This window comes from Hydra vulgaris, chromosome 06, assembly GCF_038396675.1.
Source record: "Hydra vulgaris chromosome 06, alternate assembly HydraT2T_AEP".
NCBI lineage: Eukaryota > Metazoa > Cnidaria > Hydrozoa > Anthoathecata > Hydridae > Hydra > Hydra vulgaris.
This window is the reverse complement of record NC_088925.1, coordinates 16,210,001-16,216,762: the sequence shown is the minus strand read 5'-3', so window position 1 is coordinate 16,216,762 and position 6,762 is coordinate 16,210,001. Positions and strand designations below refer to the sequence as shown.

Genomic DNA, 6,762 nt, shown 5'->3' with positions numbered 1-6,762 from the left:
AAGAACTTTACGCAAAATTGAATTTATAAGAAACAAAAAAATTAAATATTGGTGAAAAGAATTCACATAAACCAAAACACTTCTCTCTTTTTTTCTTTTTTTTTTAAAGTTTATTTGCTTTCACATATTTTTATCTATGATGGAGAGACTTATGTTTTATGCTATAAATTTGTTAGCAGATGATAATAAAAAAAAATTTCTTCTTTGATAAAATTGTAAAACTATTTTTCATTTCTTTATGTAAAATTATTTAAAATAATCACTTTCTTTGACAAAATAAACTATTTTCTCAACAAACATCACATAGAACAATACTAAAAAATAATTTAAATATTCAGAAATAAAAAAGTTTTTGCTAAACGTAAAACTGCTGTTCAACCACATTTAGCATTATATATATATATTATTATTATTATTATTATTATTATTATTATTTCTTTATATAAATATATGTTCTTGTATTTAAGATTTTTTGAAATATTAAAAATGATGATTAAAGCAGTCAAATGCTCCCAAGTTATTATGCTTCCAACAACCACTATTTTTAGAAGATTAGGACATGATGGTCCAGGCTCTGTAAGTAGATTAGTTTTATTTTTATTAACTTATTTTTCTTAGTTCAATCTTTGTTTCTTACAAGAAGCATATCTTATACTGCTGATTTAGGTTAGCAGTCTGATGTCATACTGAAATAGCCTGTTACCGTGGGCTTCAGTACATACATCGACTGACAATTAGCCTGACTCACAATGAAGTGCTGCTACATCGGCTGAGCATTTGGCCGGGGCAGCAATCTTTTCATTCATTACTCTTCGTTTTTTTCTTTTTCTAAAAAAGCCGTATTGAATAAGATAAGCAAAAGTGCACTAAAAGTGAGCAAATGCTTATATAAATACGCTATAAGTAGGTATATATGTGTGTGTGTATATATATATATATATATATATATATATATATATATATATATATATATATATATATATATATATATGTATATATATATACATATATATATATATACATATATATATATATATACATATATATATATATATATATATATATATATATATATATATATATATATATATATATATATATATATATATATATATATATATATATATATATATATCTGAATTGGTGTCGTTACATTTTAAAAGTATAATAAAAATATCCTAATCCTAAAATAGTAAGTCATCCTAAAATAAAACTTAACATTTATTAAATTACCTTAGCCTGTCTTCTCTGTTTGAACTTTAATGCTAGTGCACGAAAAAGTGCTGATAGGATGGTCATTTTTTAATTTAAATTAGCTTGCACAATTCACATAAATTCATTTTTAGGCTATTTAAATTTAAATAAAAATAGCAAAAAGGATGCTTTGAATAAATACTAGATAAAATAGTTTTAAAAAACTGATAAAAAAAGCCATTTTTCATTAAAGTTGAACAAATAAGCAAAAAAGTTTACTTGCAATTTAAAACAAAACGTTTTTATTTTTAGGTAAGCACTTTCCAAATATATTTCCAAAATTATTTTGAAAATAGAAAATTTTTTATAACCTTCCATAATATTTTTACAAAATGATAATGGCAATTTGTTTTTTTATTTCAAGTTTGTTTTCGAGACTGTGATTTTTCAAGTTTATTTCTTGCATTTCACCCTTAAATCTCAAATTAGGGAAACGTTGATGTAAACCATTTTGATTCTCACCGGCTCATATTGTTTATACATTCTCACATAAACCTTTATTTGAAATCTATGATTATTATAATTTTTAGCAATAAAGCTAATAGTGATTGTAATTATCTCTTTTTATTATGAAGTTTAATACAAATTAGTTTATTCAAATTTACATAGCATTAAAAACTGTAGCACATTGAAGTGCACTAAAATTTATATATATATTTATTTATTTAAATATAAATATGTGTGTGTTGGTGTATATATGTGTGTGTTGGTGTATATATGTGTGTGTGTATATATATATATATATGTGTGTATATATGTGTGTGTGTATTAGAGGTGTGCCGGGTACCCGGTTCGGACCCATTCAGCCAAAAACCGGGTACCCAGAATCAGCCATTTTATTGCGGTACCCAGCACAGGATATCTTAAAAAAAATTTTAATAAAAATTAACAATAAGTGCTTTAAGTGGTACTTTAAGTTGTGTCGAAATATTGTTAACAGGATTGCTTTTAGTTTAAGCTTCAACCAATAAACTTCTTGTTATAAGTCTATGAATGTTGTGAAGTTAATAACCAAAAAGCCCAATTTACTCAATATAGATATTTCTCATTAAAATATTTTTTAAATATGCTTTTGCAAAACAATCAGAATATATTGCAAAACGGAAACTGATTTATACAGATATAAGAATATAGCTTTTTATTGTGTGAAAGAATTTTTTTACTTGAGAAATGTTTGAAGTTGATAGAGCTAATTTTAATTTTAAAGCTCTTGATGTTTTGGTGTCAGATGCCAAGTTATTTCAAATGTTAACAAACCTGAGGGGGAAAGAATATTTACAGATATTGAGTTTACACTTTAATTTGCGTAATTTGAATATGTGACCTCGAGTGTAAATATAGTTGTTTATTAAAAAGAAGCACAAAATATATTTAGGCAAACTTAATTAGCGCAAATTAACCAGCAATATTTTGTAAAAACAATTCAGCGCAAGAGATTTTACAAGCTTATATTCCAACTTTTTAATATGCACCCGGTGCTGGGTAACTGGACTCGGTATTTTCTGTTGGGTACCCAGAATCGGGAAATCTGCAGAAACTGGTTCCAGCACATCTCTAATATATATTAGGGTGGTGCTAAAAACAACTTTTTTTGAAAATGTCTGCTGACACCCCCTAAATGTGTTCTATATAATAAAATAATACTGGATTTGAAAATTTTTTGAGTGAAAATTATTTTTAGGGATGCCACAAGACCCTTAAACATCAAACAGGTCCCTAATATTATCAAAAAAATAGTTTTTCAAAAGTATGTCATGTTAAGTCTGAAATGAAGCGAAATTATATAAAAACAATCACATTTTATAAAAAAAATTTTAGATTTTAATGCTATCAACATGATATTTTTTTAACTAAAAATAAAAAATATGCATTTGTGCAAAGTTTTTTAGTTATATTTTTTTTCTAAATGTTTTTTAATAAAATGATGATTATTTTTGAAGTTTTTATATAATTTCGCTTCATTTGAGACCCAATATGACATATTTTGAAAAACTTTTTTTTGGATAATTTTATGAACCTGTGTGATGTTTAAGGGTCTTGTGGCACCAAAATCAAAAATTTTTCAAATCCAGTATTATTTCATTATATAAAACACATTTAGAGAGTGTCAGCAGACATTTTCAAAAAAAGTTGTTTTTAGCACCACCCTAATATACATACATACATATATACATACATACATACTTACATACAAACATACATACATACATACATACATACATACAAACATACAAACATACATACATACATATATACATATATAATATATACATATATACATATATACATATATGTATATGTATATATATATATATATATATATATATATATATATATCAAGGCCTCAACACCGCGCAGGAGATTTTTTGACTGAAGGCCAATTTTAAAAAAAGGTGGATTAGTAAAAGATATAGCTCTGCTAAGATTAAATAATAATTAAATATACATAGTCAACAGTCTGTTTAAAAAAGGTTTTAATTTCTTATTGCAAAAATAATTTATTGAGGTTAATTAACAACTTTTTAATAACTTTTAAAATGCTCGTAAGTTGAGTAAAAACATTTTTAATTAAGATTTTCAATTTAAAAGAAATAAGTAATATAAAAAAAAATAAAAATTTTTTTTGTACTAAGTAGGAAGAAAAAAATGTTTACATAAATTTAATTTTTTGAGTTTAGTTTCTTTATTACTTTTAGGAGTGTGAAGTAATGCAAAGTTCTTTAAAAAAGTGTTTGACATTGTTTCTTTGAAATAGAAAATTTGTACAACTATGCAATAAACTGTCGAATCAGAAATGTTCTTCAGACTCTTTTATTCAATAAAGAAAAAAATATATAGCAAAATAAAGACCATTGAGATAAGTGTCAGATAAGTGTCAGAATAGTTAGTCTTCCCCTATTTAAAGTATTTAAATAAGTTCCATATTTTTCATAATATGTTGTTCTCATCTCCAATTTCTTTAGTGGAGCACTTTTGAACATAACCAGCAATATAGATAATAGAATATAAAATTTCTATATTTATACTATCTTCTTGATCTGCTAAATTGTAAATAATATCAATTTCCCTATTATCCAAATCTAAAGACATAAAAGACAGTCATAGCCATTATTTCCTTCTACATCAATATTTAGCTGCAGCACCAGTTTGGCGTGTTGAATACGTACTTTTTCAATAACTGATTTAGTGGATATAAAATAAGGACCACCTGATTCTTGAGGTAATTTTCCAAAAAAAAATTTAAGTGGATCAGAATAAAACCAACATATAATTACATATTCATTTCCACTTGAAAGATGGCTAAAGATGAAAGATGGCAAGACAAATCAATTAGGTCACAACTAGTATGTTAATGTGCATTGCTTGTGTCTTTAGTAAGGTGGCAAACTCGTTTACCAGATGTTGGTTTCATATTTTCAGCCATTGTTGCAATAGCAAGCAATTTTTTTAAGTTAATGTCATATGAAGATCTGATTACATTACAGGATTCATCCCTATATCTAAGATTTGCACCATGACATTTAATGTTCACTATTTTTCCAAGAATCTATAATCCGCTCCAAAAAAATAATTGCATCCTTGACACTTTCTTAGTCTATTTTAGTATGAGTTTTATGAGCTGCAACTGTCTCTTCAATATATACTTGTAAACAAGTGCTTATATTTTGCCGTTTATTGGTTTAGGATTCACTGATGTTTCTGTCAACTTACATAACTTAAATAATTAGTTTTTTTTAGTGTATATAAGTTTATTAAATCTCTCCAGTTTGCAATGTAAGATATTTCATTATAAATAAACTTCAACTGATCTAATTTTTCTGACAGCCAATTATTTCTAGTGCGCTTTAAACATTTTGACATAACCAAAAATGCCATTTCTATCTACTGTTTTGAGCTTAGAAAAAAAGCTTTGGTTAACTTTTTTACCATCAAAATATTTGCAACTACTTTACCTTACTTTACATATAGAATATTCTAAGGTTTTTTACAATTAATTTCATTAGTCTAGTTGGAAATCTTAAGTTATTACTAACTGGTAAAACTCTTGCTAAAAATTTAGGTCCACCATAAAGACTTTTGACCATAAATGAAAGTATAGTAGCAGCTAGTTTCTCAAGATAATTAACTGCTTTTCCAAAAATATTTTCACTTTGATATAATAAAGAAGCTTTTACATAAATTTCATTTATCAACTAAACACAGTTTCTTTTTTTTCCTTAAGTTTTGATAGCACAGAACTTAAAAAAACTAAATCATCTTGAGAATTTATTTTTGAAATTACACAAGTTAAAGTTTGAAAATTTGGCATCTGGTAATCACAATACAATTGATTGTAAGTAGAATGACTTTTTGCAAAATATTCAAAAGCATTGGTTATTATATCAGGCAAATAAACAGTAAAGCAAACGGAATGATCTCCCTCTACATTTAGATGCTCAAATTATATTTGGGTTTTATGATCCTCCTTTTTAACTTATAGATATCTGAGCTTCATTTAAAGCTGACGTTGTGTTAAATTATATTATTATGATATTTGGAGACACTGATGGAGGATTAATTGGTCTCAATTTACCATGATATAATGTAAAATCAGCATCGTCTAGCCAATGCAATTTACAAACAACGCTATATTTTGTTAAAGTCCAGTGCGAGCAATGGATACTCATAAACCACTTGTTTTTTTTTTCAGATACTTCACAAGGAAATTTGTATACAGATATTTTACAATCTGAAGACTTATAAGTTGAGCAATATGTTAAGTATGCAGCATTTTAAAGGCATTATAAATTATTTTAAATTTCTTTGAAAACAGCTACTAATATTTTACAACTTTAAGCAGGTTATTTAAAACCATCCTTCAGTCAAGAAAGTTCCCGCACAGTGTAGAGGCCTTCTATTAAGAAGGCTCTGATATAAAGAGAGAGAGAACAAAGTTTGAAATTGAATTTTTTTAACTTGCCATGACATTCCCCTTATTGTTTATATATTTATAAGTCTTAATTAAATTATCTTAAAATCAATAGAAAGTTCTACTTAAACCCATTATTATAGGTCCTTACACTTAGAATTTCATAAATATAAATCATCGAAACAGGTGTTTACCCTAATTGATTCAAAAAAAAAAATTTTTTAAACTAGTTATTTCAAAATAAGTTATTAAACTTGATTATTATTATTACTCTGATATAGATATTAATTAATAGTAATTATAATAAATCTTTATATTATTAGTAATTTATAATCATTTTAAAAAAATGGATGGCTTACTTAAACCCATTATTATCGGTCCTTACATATGGAATTTCATATATATGAATGGTTTTGTTTATAACTTTTTTGCTAGTATATAAAGTTCAATTATTGTAATTCAAATCCTCAAATGGTCTCAAAATATCTTTATTTCAAGAGTTTTTGATTTATAGAAGTTCAATCCTAAATATTAAAGCCTGAAGGGACCAAACAATTAGATATATTTAAACAATCTTTCGAATTGTAGGAGTTTAAATT

General features: G+C 25.6%; 1 long non-coding RNA gene across 1 annotated transcript in view; it reads left to right on the top strand.

Annotated features, from left to right (window-relative positions):
* The first annotated feature begins 436 nt into the window (after positions 1–436).
* Positions 437–6,762, top strand: part of LOC124814788 (uncharacterized) — a 6,625-nt gene continuing 299 nt past the window's right edge. The window contains exon 1 of the long non-coding RNA XR_010639005.1: positions 437–576. This is a non-coding gene — a long non-coding RNA (uncharacterized LOC124814788). The remainder of the gene's footprint in view (positions 577–6,762) is intronic.